We start from the raw sequence: 23,635 nt of genomic DNA on the forward strand, positions 1-23,635 counted from the left end.
GGAGGATGGGCTTTAAATTGGAAGGAATAGATTTAGATTAAACATTAGGAAGAAATTCTTCAAGATGAGGTTGGTGAGGCACCAGTTGCCCAGGGAAGTTGTGGATGTTGTGGATGTCCTTTCCCTGGAAGCGTTCAAGGCCAGGTTGGATGGGGCCTTGGGCAGCCTCATCTAATGGAAGATGTCCCTGCCCGTGGCAGAGGGGTTGGGACTAGATGATCTTTAAGGTCCCTTCCAACCCAAACCATTCCAAGATTCTGTGATCTACACTGCTGATTAGATTATTTTCATATATGAGGAAAAAGAGTGTTATCTAATTTCCTAGGATAGGAAACACCGTTCTTTTCTGTGCCCTGGTCTCTTTGTCTCACTGACCCCTCAAGAGCAGGTAGAAATTTGAATCCATTGTGTTGGGGAAAGTTTGGTAGAGAGAACATCTCACTTTTTCTAAAGGGCTATAAAAGCGAACACATCCAAGCTGTTCCTGGGAACACAGAGACTGCCCCTGTCACAGCCTGCAGACTAAACTTGCTTGGAAGGGGGAAATGTTTAAGGTCCATTTTACCATGGGGCCAGGCACATAAAATAGTAATCAGATTTGCTGTAAAAAAACTGCTATGTGTTTTAAATCCACCATCTTGACAAACATCATCTAAATAAGTTGCAGCAGTCCAAATGTATTGGTGCTGTCATGCAAACTGAAGGTAGACCAAGAAAGGATTTTGATTTACTGCTTTTCAAGGTCTTAGATGAACAAATACCGAGTGGTGCTTTTTATTTATATTCTTGCAATTGATGCTAAAGTAGCACTTAGGCAATGAACTATATAGGTTGCAATTGAAAAAGGAAAAACATAATCCCTAAACACTGTATATCTTTGTCCAAGTAAAGAAATGAAAAATCTAACCAATACAGTTCAAAGTGTCTGGATCTTATTCAGCAGAAAATCAAACTTTCTGAGAGCTGCATCAGTAGTATGGTGGGGGTGGCATTGCCCAGGTGAGAGAGACAAAAAGTGGTCCACTGCAAAAACAGTGTGCTAGTCTCACCATGTCCCTGCCCCTGCCTTCTTACCCCTCTTGCCAGGGTCTGAGTCTTCGTACCTACAAATAAGAAAATTGCACAATTAAGCACCCTCCTTCTGTCCAAATCAAATAATCAGTAAATTTGTATCAGTGTGGAAAGACACAGGGTAAGTCAAAGAGACAAGAATGAAGGTCTCAGAGACAAACAGTTCATTATGAAGACTATTTTAACACTGCTCCAAAGAAAGAAAATACAAGAGATGAGAAATCGTACCACCGGGAACTTGCTACTATTGCCACTGCCTACTGTCCTCCCCAGAGAACCAAAGAAAAGTGACATTCTTTAAAACACAAACTTGTTTCATTTTTCAGCTCAGCCTTTACTAATCTAGGAGTTGTCTGAAGGCAACTGAAGTAGCAAAGTTTTCATACGGCTGGCTGATGGATCCCTTTAATGAAGAAATTTTCAGTTCCTTAGAAAAATTGATTAAATCAATTCAATCAATCAAAGGTAATCAGAAATGCATTTTCTGGCAGCAGCCAGCCATCAGATTTCAAATAATGACTCCAAATCCACATCTGTTAGGACAAAGATTGAACATGAAAACCGCTGATCAGGTCTTAATGCCCCTGGAACTACTGTCAGTATTGACAAAATTCAAAACCAAACCAGACACACAACAGCTTTGCAAGACATGACGACAGTCATCTGGCACCTAATCCATGAAGTCAGGTATATCCAACAGGCTATCTCATCATCCATTTATGAGTTAAAATGACACAGGAAAAAATGTGCGGTCTTACTGAATACAACGGGTGTGTTTTGATCCCTCAAAATGGATTATGCAAAAAATTCAGATCCTTTTAACAAATCAGCGTTCTGTATAATTAAATCACAAGTGTACATTTTAATGTCAAAAGCTAAGCTTCTGCAAGTGTTATAAAGTTCCTCGATTCCAACCTGGTAAGTGAGAACTTTCCCCATATTATAACCCGCAATGGTCCCTTCAAGTAGCATTTACTACAGTATTCTCTGTTACGAAAGTACTAGGCAGACCCTAGAGCACAAAATGAATTCTTCAATTTCTAGTGTCTAGAATTGCTTTCCTGCCACCTATATAAAAGCTCTTATATTCATGTAGCGATCTTCGGCAGCCACCTCCGGTTTGAACAAAAGAATGATACATCCACGTCCTGCTTATTTGCCTATTAATCACTACTTTAAAAAAATCTCATTTGTATATGCTATAAGTAAAAACTAAAAGAAAAATTTTACATATATGTATACACATATCACGCTGCACAATTTTGAACAGCATCGCATTCAGTTTTGCCCATGTAGTAGAACTCTTATGTTAGTGTGAGTCTTTCACAAAGCAGACAGAAGGCAAATGATTGTTAAAGTGGAAAATCTGAATTAAAAAACTAAACACTAGCAGACCTGCTCTAAGAAAGACTGAGGATCTAATACTGACAAACATAAATGTTTATAAACCAAGACATTGACTTAAAATCAGAAGATTTTTAAAGCAATAGATATTGTGTTATTTTTCTTGCTGTGTGGGATTGAAACTTTTACATTTCATGTCACCAAGCTTTTTCACCATCAAGGGTTTTAGAAGCATCACTTTTTTAATGAAAACCAAGGTTTTAAGGAAATTTGTTTAAAACTATTAGGCCTATTAAGGGAAACATAATTTATCACAAAATTAATCATAATGTCACAAGCATGCAAAAACCCGAAGCCACATTAAAATAACTTTTTAATAATTTGTATCTCAAGATGAAATTGATGTTCCTTTAACATAGTAAAAGGTACCTGGGTTTCTAGCAATTTAGGAGTTCCTGTATTGGCAAGATAAGGCTATACTATATTACTCTACTTTTAGAATCTCTTTGGTCAGGGCAGTAAAACAAATCCAAAAATATACAATAATTTATTACAATCTACAACAGACAGTAACTCCCCAAATTTCATATCTTTTTCTAATTTTTTTATATTAAAAAAAGAGCTCAGTAAAGAGAAGCTGTACATGAGGAATGAATTTTCAATTCTTTTTAAGATCACAGGAGTTCTTCCAGAGAGACTTGCAGGTATCCATGAATTCACTGCAAACAACAACCTCCTTGTATACAAAATGAAAACATATTAACCAAAGAGCTGAAAATGACTAAATTGTGAAATAATTTCAAATTCTATGGGAGAGTCAGGTTTATTGCAGCATGGAATATGTCAGTGACTTAGTTTACGGGTAATCAAAATTGTCCCTTTCTCTGAAAGTTTAAACATATGTGATTGAAAGTGCATCTTTGGAGAGCCTGGAAAGAAAAAAAATCTCATGCTTCATTAATTATAAAGGAAATTATATAACAAACATGTTTCCTTGATAAACAAATTAAGTAAAAATTGAAGTCAAGTTCACTTTTGCTGCAAGGAGAGCAGTGACAATAACAGGAAAAGGCCTCATTCTTTGGAGATTAAGCCAAGAATTCCAGATACACTAAACACATCATATCAAAGGACATCTAAATACTGCTGGTCAAGAGTCAAAACTAGACATTTTCTGATAACAAAATATTATTTCCTAGCAAGATAAAGCCAGTTGCCTTTGCTTCCTAGGGATATTCAAATAAAAAAAAATCACCTGACCTCACACATCTTCATCAGGCAACACTTCCTCTGAATTTTTAATTTCAGTGGAAGTTCTCCTGAATAAGAATTGCAACATCAAACCAGTAGATAGGAAACACTTGACCTATAGTAGCAAACAATTGCATCTTGTCTAATACTTATATTGTGACAACTAGGAGAAAAGGCTGTCATATGGCTACGTGCTTATAAACTGTCTCTAGTAATATAATTCAGGCCTTAGATGCTACTGCAATAGTTACATCATTTTTTTATATATATGTATATTTTGTCTTCCCAATTGGGGAAATTCAGGAAATGCATAAAAATGTATAGCAAATTCATATTCATTTGAATTCAAAGTGGATTTTACATTCCATTTAGTCCATCACTAATCCATTTTTTATTGTGCATAAAGGAAACAGAACAATGCAAAAAAGTAAGGGATAATATGTAAAATTCATCTGAGGGTTTTTTTTCTAAAATTCCACTTCTTTACTTGGGAGTCAATATTGCTAGGAAGAAAATAAACAAAAATAATTTATTATATTAATATTTGAATTGCAATCTAGAGGTGGGAAAATATTTGGAAATGCGCTTTGGACAAGCACAGTCTCTGCTTAATCTCAGTTATTTCTTGTTCGCATAATACAAATGCCCTCGCAGTATCAATGTTTTGGAATTATTTAGTATGCATAGAGGTCTGCCTTCCTGGCCAAGCCACAGTCTTAAGCCTAATCACAAAGCTTACTGTTTGCATTTCACAAAGTTTGCTGCTTTCTTTCACTTTCTTTAACATAAATATGCAGCACTGTATATAAAAGCAAACACATTTTAAATGTCCTTTCAAAAAAATAACATCCATATCATAGTATTTCTTGCCCTCATGAGTCCAAGAGGGTAGAAAGAATCTACAGTGTCTGTGATGTCACTTAATGAAATCATTATAAAACATGTAGAAATTAAGCCAGGTAGGTGATGTGAAAACCTATACAGAGCTGGAGATACAGTAGCCAAGTAATAGGACTGAGTAATTGGAAAATATTTCTTTTAAGCACTTGGAAACTCTTCTTTCATGTAAAAGCATAATGGGTTTTGAAGTCACAGACAAATGGAATTTCAAACTAGTTATATAATTTTTGTCCTGTGAAGGAATCATGGCTGTTGCTGCCAATTCAAACATCATCAGTGATGGTCTCAGGTAGTGAAATGTTCATATGTATACACCAGAAAACTGTTAGGGTGCTTCTTGATATCAGTGTGGCCTCTCCCAAGTAGCCAGAATCTCTCTTAGCCTTTTCCAAGCATGGTTTGCACTCAAAGACCTTGTGCCATAGTTCATGTGCAGGAGCATAGTTTTGGAGGGTCACTAGCAGACAGTTCGCTAACAATCACCAAAGCCTTGGGAGCCAGCCTCAATGACGAAGAATATTCCTAAACATGTACAACTTGCCAGAATAGATATAATCAATTCATTCTATACCAGAAAGTAATTAAGTTTCCGTAACCCTTCTAATGTTGACCTGAACCTTGTGTCATGGACACAGCCCGAAGTCCTCATAACTTCTGCATGCAACCATGGGCAAATCATGCTCATGAGGAAAGGCCTAGGAGCCTCATTGTAGAGAGCTGAAAGAAAAAGTGCCATGACAATTGTTCCTCTTTCACACTTTCTTGCTTCAGTTATTTCTGGCCTTTGCAATCATTCAGGACAGCCCAAAGATTCAATTACACAGCAGGACTAAAGCAGCTCAAGGACTGGAGCAGTTTGCAGCATTTAGCATGTGTTGTACCTAGCCACAGAGTTACTATAGTTCCTGTGTATTCAATGCAACCCCACAGTGTCTTGCAGCTTCAAAGCCATGGATTCTGCATCAAGGAAATCTACCAAAATAAAATAAAAAAAAAAAGTAATAATTAAAAAAATTATTGACATGAAAACTATAGTATTTTTTATGTATCATCGCACAGCAGGGCTGGCACTAGTGCAGCGTGAATAAAACTTTGATACATATATAAACATATTCAGATAGAGGGTGCAGGACAAACTCATGTTATCTGAGGATTTTAATTTTCTCATTTGTATCTTATATGTTTTCAAGGTTAAGCATTGACATTCATTTTAGATTCAAATCTAGACTTGGACATGGAGATGTGGGGAAGGAATTTTTCTGAGTCTGGTGTTGGTCAGGGCTTCAATGGGGTGGCATCACTTCATATAAAGTGAGGATCTTAACTAAGACTTTAAAAGGATGGCATGAAATAAGAACGAGAAGAAAGAAAAATGATAGTTAAGGTTACATGAACTGTTGCTATTATTCTTCTGTTAATGGATCTAGAGAAAGCTTTTCTTAATGATGAGGTAGCTTGTGACTCGCTGAATTTTGCAAATGAAGTCAGTATTACTCCTGGTATGCAATAAAGAAACTTGCTGATAGTAGTAGTATGAAAGGAGAAGCAGCAGGAAAGGAAAAGAAATTGCATATTTTGTAGAGATTCAAAACGTACATCAGGGTTTAATATCTGCAACTGCACTGCAGATGCAGATGCAGCACTTAAAATTTAAACAAATACTTCAGAGGCTTCTAGATATGTTATGTTACGGTCTATAGTTATTTTGCACAAATTTCTATATATTCTAAAAAAGTAAAAAAAAAATGATTAAAAAAAAAATCAAGACTTCACAGAAACAGTATCCAGCTGCTTCATTACTCATCTCGGCAACAGTGCATATTTCCCTTGAGTGTTTCAAAGCCATAGGAACAAGGCAACTTCACAAGGCAGCATATTTTATTGGTCAGCAATGTAGAGTGCGTATCTACAGATCATGCTTCAGACAGAGAGGTTGGCAGTGACCAGTTCCTAGCTCTGTCACAAGAAAGGAGAGACGTTCTCATTTTCTGCCCTTCTGATGTGAAGCTCAAATATGGCCACACTGTTGAACATGATAACTGTGATTATATTTTTATTTTGTAAAATAATTGCAAAAGCAGGGGAGGAATTGTTTATCTGTCTGTTTGTAAATATATACCTAGATTAGCGGTATCAGTCAGGAAATTATAAATCACTGTAATGAGAGTATTTAAAAGACTGGTAAACCAACTTTAAAATAAAAGTTTAGTAGCCTGACATTCATTAGTGACAGTTTATTCCAATGGTTAGTTCTTGCAAATTTTCACCACATAGCTTTATGTACACAAAGCTCTTAGTCTGTTCTATATCAAATTAGCTGTGAGTACACAATACTATGAAACTGATGCACCAGTGGCTGCAATTCTTAGTGGTTGAGGAGGTCAAGATGGTCAGGCTTGAGAGCTCTTCCATGGATAAAGTCCCTTTGGATGCCTGATGCTTTTTGCAGCTTGCTCTTTTCCTCACAAAAGGGATCCCATATGATCTCAATGCTGCCTATGGTGTTTTTGGCTTTGCTAGTCATATTTCTCTGATACTTGTGTACTCAGTAGGCTATCCTGCCTATTTGCTGTCCCTTGTGTTTATCTTGTTCTTTGTTCTTTATCTTGCAAGTCATTTTGCTTGATTTGCTGTTCATGTTTTCCCACACGTCCTATTTGCAACTACACAAATTTTTGTTTACTTTTTGGTGGACACGTTGTTCATATATTTAAATGAAACACACATTGTGTTTGGCCATGCTGTGAGCATTTTATATTTTATATATATATATTTAAATATATTTATATATATATTTATATTTATTTATTTTTAATATAGATATATATACAATTTTGTTGCTGGCTACACTATTTTAGTATGCTTCTAGTTGGGTTCAAGGCAAGCAAACATGAATTCTATACTAACTATGCCAATACTATAATGTGTATCCTGACTCTAAGTATGACAATCATTTATAGGTGTAATGGTCTCTGGTTTGGCTACAATGCCTACAATTGCCAGTTGGTATTGTGGTGACCTCAGGGAAAACTACTTTCTGTGGCAGAAATAAGCAACGGAAGAGCTGTTCATTAGAACACTAGAAGAAGAGAATAATTAGTAAACCCCAGTGGTGTGCTTTAAAACAAAATGATTATACTTATAATAACCTTGTCTTTAGTCAGTACATTGTCACTGTAGTGGTGGTCTGCACATTTACTGAAATAAAATCTATTTCATAACAGCAAAATAGAGATTATATGAAGATGACATTACACATTGATTCACTATTCATAAAATGAAGTTTTTGTCCCTTGTGCTGAAGAAGCTGTTAAATTAAAGAACAGAGTAGTTAGTATCTTTGATGTAGAAAAGACAGCAAGAGAGGAGAAGGATAAGCATTATCAGCCTGTCTAAGGGAGAAGCAGAAATAATAGATGCGGGAATAGACTGATTTTGACTTAACTAAAACACTTTTTTCAGCCTTAATGAAATTATTTTCTAGCCCTGACATGCAATGGAGATAGCAGAAGCAGCTCTCTGCTTTAATACAGACCAACAAGTGAGAAATGACATGCAAGTATGTTTAGGAAACCTGACATGACAGCTGGTCACCTAGTCTCTCTACTCCACAGATGTACCACTGCACTGGGAAAGAAAAGGCATCAGTCATACTCTTCTTCCAGAAGGCAGAGGAGGATCATTTCAGGAAAAGTTTTCACAGCTTCTGTGAAATAAATAAAAGCCATGCCAAGAAAAATTGGATGCTGAGGAAAGCCTAGAAGAGCCTTTCTCTGAAGAAAGTTCCCTTCTGGGGTTACCAGTGGCGCATGCTGAGGAGAGCCTTGGCAGAATCTGTGCCAGGGAAGAGAGGCCACCCCAACCCATGGACCAAACAAGCCAGGTCATCCACAATGCCCTTCAGCTAGGGCAGGCAATCAGCAATGCTCAGTAATTTCATTATCATTTCTCTCTTCCCTGGTTAAATAAACTCTCTGTAATCAGCAACACAGACAGAAGACGTGTTATCAATAGCAGCAAGCCAAGTACAATGTGGGGGATGTGGGGTGAGGGAGTAGTAAAGGCATGTACAGAAGAACAGTGGGGCAGCTGTAGCCCTTCTATCTGCTTCATATATGACAGCAAGTCTCTGAGACCTCCATTCCCAAAAACTCACCGCCATGGGGACTTGCAGTGCTCACCACTGGGATTCCTATCACTCACAAGTAGCAAAATGACAGAAGGCAAATTTGTTTCAGGTACTGGCACCTGCCAAAAGGTGAATGAACGCAGAATGTGTCCTTGGGCTGCCTTAAGAGGCTGACACTGACAGTGGCAGGAATTACTGACCTACCTCCAATATAAACTTGGAAGGAGGGATGCGTAATGCATACTTTCTTACTGCTCTGTCAGTGATCTCAGTCCTGACCCAATGGGTCTAGTCTGAAATTAGTGGGCTTCTAATTGCTTTTTAATTTAAAGCAATTACAAAAGGGGACACCAGCAAACATCATTTGTAATTCTGGGATCACTCATGGCTTTTAACTGGGAAAGCACGTTGGGCAATTTTTTCTTTAAATATCTTATACTGCCCACAGCAAATGCGAGAACACCTGAAATTCAGAATGTATATGGCAAGATGTATGGGCATTTTTCTCAATAGACATTTATTTTGTTTAGAATATTCAAATGAAAAATAGACTCAACTATTTAGACTGAGCTGAAACTTATACTCTTAGCTTTGTAGCGTTGTTCTTAATTGTTTTAGCCACTTAAGAATAGACCATTGTTAAAGGTTAACTGAGCCAAAAAGGCACCTAGAAAGAAAATAAATTCCTGATGACCCTTTATCTTTCTTCAAAATTTACAGCAGTGTGCAACATGACCTTGAGAAGTCATGTTAACTGACACAATGATGACCACGGGCTTGTGGTCATTGTAGACAGGGATAAGTTGTGTCCAGCAACAACTTTGCAGATTGTGAGTCAGTTCTCACTAAAGTCAGGTTTTTCCATGATTGAAAACACACTTTGTCCCTGCCTAGACACACTGTGTAGTCACGGTCATCGTTGCATTAGTTAATGTGACTTTTCAAGCACATGTTTTAACCTGTCATGCTGAATGAAGTCAAACCCACTGAGAGGGATATCAAGAGGGTATTAGAAAAGTATGGGACCAGCTCCATCAAAAAGGACAGATCCTCCTGCAGCAGTTCATAATAGAGAAGTGACTTCTCTGCAGTGCCACTTCAAGCCACAGTGCTACCTGACGTGATGTCTTCCCGTTGCAGCACGAAGCCCATAGCATTACGTGTAGTAACATCTCCACAGAACAGATTGAACCCCATGCTAATTGCAGCTTGATCTTGGGAAAAGACCTGAAAACCCTATGAGGAGGGCAGGCATCACCTAGCATTGTTGAGCCCCAGTATCAGAAAGTGGTTAGTCCTGTTAAAAAAAAAAAAATAACCTGGCATTTTTCCACTCAGTTATAAGAACAGAACACCTTTGATAACAAGAATTCATTGCTATGTTTCTCTGAAAAGATAAAAGGTGGTTAATTTTTCCTCTTGCAAACACGTTGTGGAGAAAGTAAACATCTTCCCTGCACTTACAAATGTCCAGCATTGCTCAAGCAAAAGTAAACATGCAATGTTCTGCCCCAAAGGAAATCTGGAGTCTTACTTGATTTCTACTAGTTCAAGGCTGTGCTTGTATCTCTGTGCCTCCTTAAGCTCTGTCTGGTCCTGGGATCAAAGCTCACAGATTCACGTCTGTCCTTTACAGCTGGGTAGTTTTCTGTCTTTGAAGACCTCAGTAGGGCTGCCTCTCCAGTTCTGGCTTCGATGTCTATTATAGCAGCATCCCTACCTCGTTCCCAACCAAAGACCCCAGCAGACTGAACGGCCAGAAGTTATCCAAAGAAGTGTTGGGACAGAGATTAAGACTTGGAGGTCATTAAAAGACGTACAACAGTGCTTGGGGAGGGGGTGGGAGGTGGGGCATAATGCAATAGCTTGTTTCCATCAGTTTGCCTTCCAGCCTTCAGAGGAGAAAGGGCAAAGAGGAGATACTCCTCAGTACTTGAGTGCTGTTACTTTATGGATTTGTAGTTCATTACAGAAGGGGCCAGGAATCTGGGTTTGAGCACTAGCCAGTATTCTCAGATGGCCAAATTTCAAATGCTTGACTCAAGTTTTACGTTAATGGCACTTACACTGAAGATACCGTTTTTTTCCTGATTTTAAGGCACTTGAGAAGTAAAGAATAAGTTACATATGTAGACTTTGCCCAAGTCAGATCTCAGCTATATAATTTGGTTTCAGACTTACATTTTCAGTCTTGAGGTGATCTGATTTTTGTCTTACTAGGTTCAGCTAGCACCTTTACTCACAGTTTGTGTTTCTCGGGCATGTATTTTTAATAATTCTAAGCATGGGGAAAGGAAAAGCTTTACCCATTCAGAAATTATCTTTCCAAGGCTGTTTTTCAGACTCATACATACTTCCTTCTGCTATACTAGTGGAAACTTTCTCTCCAGTTAGGTATATTAAAAATTGCTATATTTGCCAGGAACCTAAGTTTTGGTTTTCATATATGGATCTTGTTCAAATTGGCAGTGACAGAAAAGTTGCCTGTTATGTAGTACAGGGGAATTCAAACCTGCAGCACCAGTAACTCTTGGTACTGACCTGATGCAATTTAAGGGACAAGGTGAATACCCATCGGTAGGGAAATGTCATTATTCACCACAAATAAACAGAATTACCTGTTCTTAAACAGTAAGGTCATCTGTTTCACATTCTATCCACCTTGGGTTGATTAGAGCAAATTAGATTCTGTGCTAATCAGCTCAAGACATGTGCTGAAAATGTAGAAATCCATTATTCGATTTTCTTGCAGTAATTCTCAGAGAATTGTATGCCCAATGAAGAATGCTATAGTATTTAACCTTTCTAAGACCCAGTCCTGCAACTTTTGGGGTATTATGCTGAGCGATCTCATCAGGTTAAATAGGACCCCTCACATAAGTGAAGACTGCATAATGGGCATAGTGGGAAGCATCTTTTTAACTACTTATTACCAGTGAAGACTGTACCTTATCCACCCTAATTTTGCAAAATTCAGAAATTAGTAGGTTTAGTTGCATCTCTTCAGTCCTATCAGGAATGAAGTGGCAAGACTAAGACTGGACAATTATCACTTTATATTAGAATGAGACTCCATTTAGGCAAGAAAGGTCAAGGGACAGTTAAGTCAGTCCTTTTTTAATTTAAATTTCATTAGTTTTGCACATTACATTTGTCATGGCTGTACTAAAATAAGTCCTAAATCAGGTCATCAATGAAGAATGTGGGAATGAGAATCTAAGTAGATGGTTTCTGTTCTTTGCTTTGCTGTTGCCTCCCACATGAGTTTGGGCAAATCATATAAATGCATTTTTAAGATGCTAAATGACGAAAAATAATGTGTAATATCCTCCCTGCCTTTTACTTCACTCACAGAAATGAAATGCATTCAGACTTTTATCTATACTCAATAAATCCTGTATATACACCCAATAAGTGTATTTATTAACACTGTTTTGTCATTTCTTATGTCATCGTTTCAATATATTTCAATATATTTCCATGTCCCACTAACTTGGCTCTACAAAGGGATCTGAACAGGCTGGATCGATGGGCCAAGGCCAATGGGATGAGGTTTAACGAGGCCAAATGCCAGGTCCTGCACTTGGGACACAATAACCCCGTGCAGCACTACAGGCTTGGGGAAGAATAGCTAGAAAGATGTCTGGTGGAGAAGGACCTGGGGTTGTTGGTAGACAGCTGACTGAACATGAGCCAGCAGGGTGCCCAGGTGGCCAAGAAGGCCAATGGCATCTTGGCTTGTATCAGAAACAGCGTAGCCAGCAGGTCCAGGGAGGTTATTCTACCCCTGTACTCGGGACTGGTGAGACCGCACCTCCAGTGCTGTGTTCAGTTTCGGGCCCCTCACTACAAGAAGGACATCAAGGTCCTGGAGCGTGTCCAGAGAAGGGCAACGAGGCTGGTGAAGGGGTTGGAGAACAAGTGTCATGAAGAGTGGCTGAGGGAACTGGGGTTGTTTAGCCTAGAGAAAAGGAAGCTGAGGGGAAATCTTATCACTGTCTACAACTGCCTGAAAGGACGTTATCAAGGTTGTTGGTCTCTTTGCCCAAGTGATAGGTGATAAGATGAGAGGGAATGGCCTCAAGTTGCACCAGGGGAGGTTTAGATTTGATATCAGGAAAAATTTCTTCACCGAAACGGTTATTGGGCACTGGCACAGGTTGGCCAGGGAGGTGGTTGAGTCATCATCCCTGGAGGTGTTTAAAAGATGGTTAGATGAAGTGCTTAGGGATACGATTTAGTAGTGAACAGGTACCATTGGGCTTGATAATCTCAGAAGGTGTTTTCCAACCAAGTGATTCTATAAGTCTATGATTCTAACTCAGGATTGAATCTATTAACTTCAAGAGATTCACATTGGCGATTTGTAGGTGACTGCCTTAAAATCGATATACGTTAAAAAAAATCACATGCCTACACTCTGAGTTTTGGAAATATTTTTTTATTGTTGATAGTTTTGTCAACTTTTCCACCCTTATGAGAATATTTACTTTTACTATCAATAAAAAGGGACAGGAGAAAAAAATTATCTGTTTGTTTTGATTTTTTGTCCCCCTATGTCTAAGAGCAAGAAAAAAGCAGGTAAGTCCTTATCAGAATACAGGAATCTGAATAAGAAAAACAATTTCATGCTTACAAATATCTAGGATCTTGTTGATTGTAGAGTGGACATTTTTGTGAAAATGATATGTAAAATATAGGAAAAACAATTTATTTCTCTATCGCTATTTTGATAGCTGTGGTCAACACTTCTAGGATTTGCAGTCTTCAAAACAGAAGTTCAATTAGAGAAAGGAAAAAAGCCTATTGTTTAGCTTGCTACATACCTTGAATCTTCTCAGTAATGCTTCCACACCTTGAGAACCAGTGATAATTCAGGCTTTGAAAATCTATGCCTTCAAAGTCTAAATTCTTTGAAAACAAATCTATACAACTTCAATTCAGTATTGGTTCCTTAATTCCTAAGAACGGCACAGAACCACCATACCTTTCCATACTTTCTTCCTAAACAAGATCTGTCAAGAAGAGACAGCTGGTGACTTAAACTCAGTCATCCAACATGACACAGTGGGATTCCAAGGATTTTCCACAGTCACCTGACTGTGTAAGAGGATGGTAATTCAGACTCTGTGCTTCTTGCTTCTGGTCACACCAAAACATAAAACTGCCTTATTAATTGCAATTAAATACATTCAATTCAGGCTTGAAAGGCAAACTAACAAAGCAGAGATTGAATAAGTTTCAAAAGAGAAGTAGAAATCCTGCATGGACATACATTAGACCTTTTAGTTTGTGTCTAGCATCCGAGTAGTGCAATTATTCCACTTTAAAATTTCAAATTAGTGACGTCATTCAATACCACTTTTGCTACATCAGAGATGAAGGGAGATCTCTTCTTTTTGTCTAGTTGCACAGTGTATGAATACAAATTCTGCAGGCTGGTCTGTGTAATAACATCCCATCAGTAATCTGGAAATATTAATAGTCTTTTTTAGTTCAAGGTAAAGATGCTCTAGGTTTGTGCACTTAGGGATTTTCTTCATTACAGGTGAATTCAGAGCCACTCCTAGGGTCAGCACCAAGAGACTAGACACTACGTGAATTCCCAAAACGGGGATGAAAAAAAGAATTAGTGGCACTATGACTTGTTACTGGATGAATTTCCCTCTAAACGGGAACTGCTTCATTAGCACATACCCTCTCCTTATCGCAAGACTAAAACCAAATAAATCAAACCCTGGCTAGACTTAACCAATATTTTTTGTCATCATAATGTCTCTTTTTCAGAAGAGTTACATGATTCAAGTTCATTTTAATAGCAAGCAATGAAGAAATTACGGTTGTTTCCATTCACACACAGCTCTAATGGGAAAAGCTTGACAGTAACTGCTGTTGCAAGAAATTCTTAACTTTTTCAGGAAAGGCACTAGTGTTCCTACTTGGGTAATTACATCCTGATTCTGAGATTTTCCAGAAAAAAAATGAGACAATAGCTTTGTTCCCTAGATTGGAGAGAACTAACTGGAAAAAAAAATCTCTTCAGGTTAAAATGATGTTTTCAAAAGTAAGTGATTGTGATGGAAAGAGTAGATTACATCACTCATTTCCATAGCAACAAAACTTGCAAAATAACAAAGCAATTAAACTTGTAAAATAACAATAATATTAGGAGTTATTTGAAAAACCTTTCTTGTTAGTTGATATAAAACTCCAATGAAAAGATGAGCTAGCTAGATAGATAAATAGAAAGATTTGCTTCTTCTACTGAGGGCTCATCCACTGTTTGCCTTTCTTCTTGATTTTTTTCCCCCCACTTTAATATTTTGAACTTCTTTGGAATAATACTCTTTTGTCTCTTTGATAGTGTAAAAGCAATTCTCTCTTTTTCACTCACTCTTCCATGGCCTCTCACTCTGCCTCCCTCATCCCCTTCTTCTGCTTTACTCTTTTGTCTGGTTTCAGCTCTTTCAATCCTTTTCTATATCTGAATATTTTTTTAACATAATCAAAAAAAGAACATGTGTAATTTTGGAATTAAAAACAAGGGGGTAAATCCCATAATAAAATACCAAAATATTGATTTCTGAGGAAATCTCATTGACAACTTGAATCAACAAGGACTCCGCTAGTTTTACTTTTGATCTCAAATACTACCATATTCTTTTTTAATCAAAGCTGGATTTAAATATTGAGGAAGACTAAGAGGAAAATGCTTATCTATTGAAATCAGTGTCTTCTTGAATTTTCTGCTGCGTGGAAGCCTTTGTTTGCCCACAATAAATAGAAATATGTTCTGGAAGCAAATCAAGTCAATTTCAGCGTGACTACTCTTAAAGTAAGTTACTACTCAGTAGTAAAAAGGATAGTAGGTTCAAACTTGTTGGGAAGTGCTGCACTGAAATAACTCCTAGAAATGTTAAGAACTTTGCTTTACAGCCAACAACTTTTTTTTTTACAAGAAATGTGGAAAACATTAACTAAAATTGTATTGGTCTGTACAATTTTATTCTGTTAAAGACAGGTTTTATGATACATTTAGCCTTTTAAATGACACTAATAGTCCCTGGAGACACATGGTCTTTCCTGCAGTTCAACAATTAAGTCTATTTCGATGTTATTTGGATAAGCTGAAACAATTCAGTTACTGTATGTCTGCTCGGTGGCATGTACTGTAAGGCTAATGGAAACCACCTAGAATTAACTAAATAATAAGGCTTTAGCCAACTTTAAACATCTAGTAACTTTTGGAGGGAAAGTTAAAAACCAAGGGGATGGAAGGGGTCATTTTATTCACAGAGAAAGAGGAGTACTTTTCATCTCTTGTTCCACACACATGCACCCCTCCTCCCATCAACCACCACACACACTTAAAAAAAAAAATGCCCTAAAATTTACACAGGTCATAAGTCTGAGTTGATAATGAGCATGATTAATCACAATTGTATTTCTGTTTTTCTCTTTCTGCTTTTGAAAAGTGTTACTTGCTAAATTGAACTGGAAAAGGTTTCAGAACTGTATGCATAAATACACACATCATGCAGTCCTTACATATATTTATACATATATATATACACACACACACATATATATGGCATGTTCTGAATTGCTCACACTTTTGTGTAGTAAAGTGTCTTTTTATATAAATTATCTTCTGTTGCTATGGCTAGACTGCTTCCGCTAACAAACTAGCTCTTTTAGACCCAGTTTAAACATCTCTACAGTGAACTACTATGTAGACACATCTATAACCAGATTTTTACCACATGATAAAAACAAGTGAAAGGAAGCAATTAAAAGGGCTCTAGATTCAAAATCTTGGCTTTATTTCAAATCCCGAACCTTGGACTAGTCAGACATAAGAAGAGTAAAAGGTACAGAAGGAGCTAAATTAATCATCGGTTAAACAGGCTAATAGCCCTCCATCAAACTGTACTGGGAGTGGAAGAAATGGAAGGGTACCGTTATAAATCTACTTCCTACAAACTTTAAGTTTTCCAAGATTTTTGGATTTTGTGATTCAAACTGAAGTTCTTCTGTTAGGGCTGATTCAAAGTATGTCAGATATTTCTTTGGAGACAGTTAAATCTGTGAGGCTGTGATCCTGAACATGGGTGTAACACCGGACAAACCATGGCCTGACCTGTGCATGAACTACAAGAGATTCATCAGATCACGACATACCATTGGAGATACAGAGGAGAGAATAACAGCAATCTAATGTATGAAAACTACACGCACCAGGTGGCCATTCAGGTCTAGTAAACCTAAGAAAAGCTTTTAAAAAATCACAGAAAACAGATGTGGTTTTCAAAATTACTGGTCCAGTCAAAAACTTGTGTTTACACACACACACAAAATCAAAATGTTGGTAAAGACGATTCCAATATTGCTGAAATTAGTCAAAATAGGCAACAGCTGTGAGTGCAAGAAGAGGCATTCTATCCTCTGAAAGTGAATTTTGCTTCAGAAACCCCCTCACACTTCAGGAACAAAGGTGGACAGTTTTTGTGGTGGAAATTTTGGCAAAGGACTTTCAGAGGACTTTCAATAGTGATTGTCAAGGATGGACTTAAAACCCATTTTTTGGCAAAAAACCACCTCACATAGGTGGTTGAGTGCTCTACTTTAACCAGTAACCCCACATTAATGTGAGGTCTGCGGCCACTATCCTGGTCCACCAACACAAACAATTGCAAATGCACTGGACTCCATAAGAGATGGGTTGCAGACACCCAGCAAGTTAGTAGATCCTACCCAAAGCAACCAAGTAGTATCATACAGATAAAAGTGATGATCTAATATCAAATTCAGTGGGATTGAAAGGTCTATAGTGCTCTTCTCAAGGGTTTTCCATTTTTTTAAGAGATTTGCTGCAGTGATGACCTTCCTGTGAACAGTTACAGTAAAAAAGGTTTCCTCAGAAGACTTCTGACAAAGCATATATCCAGACAAAGCCATTAACTGTACTGAACATTGACCTTTGGGGTAGTCAACACTGAATCTAACCTAGAAATTATTAGAATATACCACTATAAACAATTAGCTCTTTTAACTGGAAAGTATCTTTTTACTAGAGTTAAAGGTTGGCAGGTTATGAAGACTGGACTCATCCTTCTGCATTTATTTAAGAGTTTTCAAGGGAGAACAGGAATACAAAATAAGGTCTGTGGAAGAGCTTTTCTTTGATCTAATACAAACAGACTACTATTCTGCAAGCTGCAAAGGTACATTTTAATTACCACAGTGAAAGTAGATGTAAAATCAATAAGGTGTTTTATTTCTCTCATTGATATGTATAAATACTTACTTTACAGCAAGGTTAAGCTGAGTTTTCTGTCATTAAATGTAAGGATTGATGCAGGCCATTCAAATCATGTTAGTGCAGCAGAGAACAGAGTAGCCCTCCATGTCACACCATCACCTGAAAATTCACCCAATTATTCAGAAACTATTTTCTGGGTTATTCAGAAATTTCTGTCATCACTCAGTTGGGATTGAAGGCTGTAAAGGACAAAACTTTATTACATATATCTGTGTCAGTCACTCCAGTATTTATGCAACTATGCTTGCTTGCCTTAATTTATGAAGTAGTTCAATTTCTATAGAATTTCTTGGGGATGTCTCATTTTAATAGAACCATTAATTTTCTACTCAGAGGATGTGTTGAAATTGATGGTCAGTTCCAGTTCCTCATTTTAAATGAATCCAATCCAGAGCCTTCCACTGAAACTCTTTCAAACTTTGAGGAAAATTCAAGCTGCATTCACAAGTATCAGAGGGCTAATTTTTTGTATTTATTTATTTATTTATTTATGTTATTAGGAGCAAAAATCACAGTCTCCTACTGCCCTTGACTGACCTCAAGCAGTTTGTCTCTGCCCTCAGAATGGTTCTCAATTATGACAAATCAGAGGCCTCCTTTATCCCCTAAAGTCTCTCTGTCAAGAACTGTGACGATCATTCCTACATATCACTTTTTACTTCACTCTGAATGGAAACAGATTTTTAAGAACTCCACAGGAAGAAAGGCTGGCCCAGCCACAGCAGCGCCTAATGTGAGATGTCACTGGACTCTGCCAGTACCACGAATACATCTCAGATACTAGGCAGGACAAACCAAAACTTAAGACTTTAAACATTTAAACATTGCCTACCTAAGCACTGAAATCAAATACAAAGTTTTACATTTAAAAACTTCGCAGCTTTTAACCTCAGTTTTCTTTGTTAGAAAGTAATTTCCAACCCTGACGGTGCTGGGAATATGCCTTCAATGCTGAGAAGCACAAAAGTATGTTAATAACAGCTACCATACAAGTACTACTGATTCACAGTCAGTTCCACATTATTCCCATAATTTTACATCTTCATCTAGAAGCTGGCTTAAATTACTATCTCACTAGTTACAAGGATTTGCAACTGCACCATTATGCACATAGTGCCCAGATGACAGTCCAATCTGCTCTACAAAAATCTGCATAGTATTTCTTTCACTTTTTAGGAAGTATTTTCTATACTCTTAAATTTCTTTTTAGCTTGGTTTATGACCTGTTTTCACACATTTCTAATATATTCCATTGTGAGGGGTTTTGGAGAAATCAGTAGAAAAGAGGTACTTGCAATGTCTATACAATGATGTGCAGAGGGACCCAAACTACAAAACATCTGGTTATACTGTACAGACAGGGGAACCATGGAGGAAAGTTTGCCAGTAGCAGAATGTTAGTCTTGAATAAATTAGAAAGGAAAGATCATTCACAGGCTCTTTTCTAGCAAAATTTTATGAATATCAGATTAGCATGGGACAATGGCCCCGTGAGAATGGAGACCTTATGATTCAAAATGCAGAAATATCAGAGGCAACATGTCACAGAAATAAGGAACAGTGAGGATAAGGATGCTATGATTCTTTTTATTTTTCTTTTTTAACTGCAGTTACAGAAGATGATGTGCCTTATCAAGGCATATGTTTTAAGGGGCCAATTTTACATCTAATAAAGTCAATGGAAAAAAAACTGAGTTCAATGATGCAACTTAATGTCCTTAATGAAAAAACTAATCTCATGTTAGGACTCACTTTTGAATCCATTTAACTCGATGGAAGTGTTTCTTTTACTTTCAAAAACATCAGATTAAAATACCAAGTATTAGGAAAGAAAGACATCTAGAAGCTCTCTTTACATGAACTGCATGCTGTCTATTCAAAGTTTAGATTAAGTCATGGAATGACCAATTCACAATCCCATGGAGAAGGGCAAACTGTCCATGTGTCTAAAATAACCATGGGCTCAGACAATGTTAGGAAAATTCTACCTGAATATCCTTATATTTAACTCTTTCTGCCAATAAAATTCTCTCTGACATTTATGGACCCTGCCATTTTGACTTACTGTACGCTTATGCTAAAATTCTAAGGGAATAGCACATTTTTTTCCCTCCCTGTATACTCTGCTTCAATAAGGAACAATTTGTTTTACTCAGACCTTTCTTTTTTAATATCGCTGTAGCACTGAGACCAGGCAGAGAAAACATCAGCCCAAATGTTTGAAGCAGGAGAGGTTGGCAGGGAGAGCAGAACAACACAGGGAAATAGAGCAAAGAAGGCTATGAAGAGAAACCACTGGGCTGGCCCTTTTTTAAATGAGAGGAACTGCAAGGAACATGACTCTCCTCTGTCTAAACTCAGCAAACACAATTTGGAGAATAAATGGATCAGTACTTCTGCTGTTGGGGTAAAGTTTACCTCAGAAAAAAAAACAACCAACCAAACCAAACCAAAACAAACGGCAGTTCTTATGGATTCAAGAGCTAGGCAAAGCTTGTTTTGCTCCTGAACTAGACAAACCTTTAAATCAAAAATGGTAAATTCATTTTAGCAGGTATGAATTTTCTCTAAAGCAGTAGGAATAACACAGTACATCAGAGAAAGCAAATAAACTCCAAATATTTGATAATTTGATAAAGTGAGACCCTCTACCCAGTGCACAATGGGAAGGTCATTAATGCTGGGCCACCAAGACTTGGCCTCTTACTGATACACTTGTGGTGGACGTTGGCCACAACAGGTCCCCAACACCAACAGGGAAGGTGATGGCAAAATGACTTATGAGGGTTAATGTGTAACTTAGAGCTGTTTTTCAGTACTTCCCCCTCTCTGGTACTAGTCGTAATATAATCCCCTCATAACAATCTAACTGCTCAAAGGACTGAGATTATTTAAGGACACATCTGAAACTTGTAGTGCTGGAGGTCAGGAAATGAGGTTTCTTCCATCACTAGAAAGGAAGAGAGCAATGGAGCTTCTGTTGTTGTAGAAGACAACGGAAAAAGGAGCAGAGTAATCTTTCCACATAACCCTCCAAGTTGCTGATGCTGAATCAGAATTCATCTAACTGAATTTTAACTGCAAGGCTCTGTTTCCTGGATTATTAAGGAGCAGAGACATTCCACCCATGTTAAGGACCTTCAGCGGAATGAGCAGAGCAACCACGGGTATGACTTAACCTGGCCTACCCTCCTTACAACCTTGAGATACCCTAAACATGTGTACAGTTAAGTTTTCTATGCTTTTCTTTTTAAATGGGAAAATTGGTAGCAGAGACTATCTTTTTCCATATAGTTGTACAACCACACAGCACTAAAGAGACCCATTTAACATTAGGGCAGAGTATTCATCCTTTGATGCATATTTAATGCATCAGTTGTACATCAATGTTAGATTAGTATATAAACACACATATGCTCTTGGACAAAAGCATCCATGCATCAAAACTCTGCATCAGTACTTTAATGTATTTAATTAAGAGAGTAACCCATTATCACTAATTATGGTTTATATTTTCATAATACTGTTTTATGGTTATTACCTACTCCCTTCAGTTCTATCTATCTATGAGCCTCACATGCTGTCACACTATCTAAAGAGCTCTTTGTTTCATACAAAACCAGAAATCACTACGTAGGCTGATCTCAAAGCTTTGACACTGCTCATTCTGTACTATCTGGGCTGCAAACTGACTTAAACTTCTCACACTTCTTGTTGCAGATAATCTGATTAGGAATTTCAACATTACACTTTCAAACGTTCACATGCAAGTGCAACCACTCCCCAGGAGGCTTTCCCAGAGCTTTCTTGGTGTCCATCATGACAGCAAACGCCACAGGGAGAGGAAAGGTGGTACAAAGGTAAAACAAACATTTCAAGCATAGTATTCATTCCTGCTAAGGACACTAAAACAATGTATCAACACAGGCAGACTAGTCCAAAAGAGAGAAATTACACAAGTTGTACAGTTATTGACAAAAACATTTGAAAAGGGAAGTTTTGAAATAGTAGCTAAATGTCGAAGAACATTGATTTGAGATCTTTTTGGGTCCTCTGAAAACTTTTTATTCAAAGAACTACCACTCTGGCTTATTAAACAAATCAGAGACTTTACCTCTGGTGGTGTGGTCATGCTACTGACTTGCACAGCCTGCCTCCTGAGGAGCAGCAAGCCCAGCTCCAAAGGTGGAGAGCAACACTTGACTGGCAATTTGGGTGCAAGACAGCTCGTGGTTTCTCCATTGCAGTGCAGGAATGGAGTGCAGCACATAAGATGGAAGAAGAGCTATGTTAGCCCAGCATTTATGAATAGTTTTTAAAGCATATTCTTCTTTACTTTATTTAATCGTAAATATTTTTATACATTGGAAAGTCTGAGGCTGAAAACAGTCAGGCTTTTAGTCTATAAGAGCACCTCCAATAACAAGTGATATCACGAAATAACTACAATATTTTTTATAAAGAGCATAGAGCTTTTAGGCTAACACCTTATTAAACTATATTTACCAACGCTTTTCAGAAAGACTTTTTCTTCTCAGTAACTCTAATTCTTTCTCCCTTCCAATCGCATGTCTTCACATATGGCTCAGTATCCACTAACTCAGAAAAGCAGCATGCTTTCACAGTGAAAAAAAAATAAAGGAGAGGGACTAGTTTTGATGTCAGTTGGTTTTCCTGAGCATTGCTGGCAATGTGGCATCAGCGATGGAGACTATAACTGTGGCCTGGTGCCAAAGCAGCAAGGTACAGGTTCCTTGGGCATGCCGCAAGAAGCAAAGCTGACTTCATGAAGATCTGTCAAGTCTCAGAGATTTTGACATATGGCACACAGCTTTAGCTGGGGTAGTCACTCTGCAAAAGATATTGTTTTTCCCCATCCATATAACCGTGTTTACCCTTTCAGTGGCTGCGTCTGACATCAGGCACAGAAGAAACAGAGTGGAATCTCTCAACACTGCAGAAACACCACTGCAAAAAAAACATGTAGGACTATAAACCTTTTCTGGTTTAGTAGGCTCTGAATCCCCCATTTCCCGATGAAAAACTGTCATCAAGAACCACTGGAAGGCTTTTTAAAGACTCCGAACAACCATTGCAGATTTGAGCAACAATGGGAAAAAATAGTTTACAATTATTAAAACAGATCAAATATACCTTAGTACTCAGAAATAGTACTGGTAGATTTTGAGCCACAAATAAAACAGTATGTGTTACTATATATATGAAAATAAGCAGGAAAAAATCCATATGTAATTCAAGTAATTCTGCTCTATGGCTCTAATTCATGCACAGGTAAAGCAGACTTGTTCCACTGCAGCTCAGTCTAACACATGCTCAGTCTGACCTTCTCATCTTCTCACTGGTAAAATAAATTTACAGAAAAAAATTCAAGGGAATAAAAAGGAAAAAAAAAAAAGTATAGACAAAGACACTAAGATAGAAAAGAACTATTGAAAGCCTGTTCAGACAAGTATGAATCAATTATTCTAAAAAACAGATGTAAAATGAAGCTGCTTAAACATATAAGGCATTTCTACATTGTATTCAAATAATGCTGAAATTATAGAGCTGTCATTTGCAGACCTGTCGAGGGTGCCTTTCTTACCACATTATGATTT

At 37.6% G+C, this 23,635-nt stretch overlaps 1 long non-coding RNA gene across 2 annotated transcripts in view; it reads right to left on the minus strand.

The window, feature by feature from the left end:
* Window positions 1–4,237: 4,237 nt before the first annotated feature.
* Window positions 4,238–23,635, minus strand: part of LOC128851302 (uncharacterized) — a 34,597-nt gene continuing 15,199 nt past the window's right edge. Inside the window, exon 3 of one of the 2 annotated variants that reach the window (XR_008448630.1) lies at window positions 4,238–5,538. This is a non-coding gene — a long non-coding RNA (uncharacterized LOC128851302). Of the gene's footprint in view, window positions 5,539–22,109; window positions 22,986–23,635 lie in introns of those variants that run through there. The other variant, XR_008448629.1, reaches the window with a different exon arrangement.

The sequence above is a fragment of the Cuculus canorus genome, chromosome 2 (genome assembly GCF_017976375.1).
Source record: "Cuculus canorus isolate bCucCan1 chromosome 2, bCucCan1.pri, whole genome shotgun sequence".
Classification (NCBI taxonomy): Eukaryota; Metazoa; Chordata; class Aves; order Cuculiformes; family Cuculidae; genus Cuculus; species Cuculus canorus.